Source organism: Corvus brachyrhynchos, unplaced genomic scaffold, assembly GCF_000691975.1.
Source record: "Corvus brachyrhynchos isolate BGI_N302 unplaced genomic scaffold, ASM69197v1 scaffold46, whole genome shotgun sequence".
NCBI lineage: Eukaryota > Metazoa > Chordata > Aves > Passeriformes > Corvidae > Corvus > Corvus brachyrhynchos.
In genome coordinates this window covers 5,296,073-5,296,650 of record NW_008238838.1, presented here as the reverse complement: position 1 = coordinate 5,296,650, position 578 = coordinate 5,296,073, and positions in this window count along the sequence as shown.

Genomic DNA, 578 nt, shown 5'->3' with positions numbered 1-578 from the left:
CCGCTCCTGGGGCTCCAGCCCCTTCCCAGCTCCGTTCCCTTCCCTGGACATGCTCCAGCACCTCCATGTCTGTCCTGTGCTGCCCTTTCCCCGTCTCCTGAGTGCAGAGGTACCAAATAAAGAACATTCTCCACTGGTGCGTTCCCCATTTCCTCACTTTTCTGCCAAACGCTGCCAGGGTAGGGGCAGGGCAGGGATGGAGCCTGGCTCAGACATGGGCGAGCAGGACAGGGACCGGGTGGGTGATGGACCCGGCTGTGCGGGGCAGCGCTCTCCCTGTGGCTGTCCCTGTGTCGGTCCCTGTCCCTGTGTCAGTCCCGGTCCCTGTGTCACTCCCTGTCCCTGTCCCTCTGTCTATCCCTGTGTCAGACCCTGTCCCCGTGTCAGTCCCTGTGTCGGTCCCTCTGTCTGTCCCCGTGTCAGTCCCTGTCCCTGTGTCAGTCCCTGTCCCCGTGTCTGTCCCTGTGTCAGTCCCCGTGTCTGTCCCTGTCCCTGTGTCAGTCCCTGTCCCTGTGTCGGTCCCTCTGTCTGTCCCTGTCCCCGTGTCTGTCCCTGTCCCTGTGTCAGTCCCTGTCCCT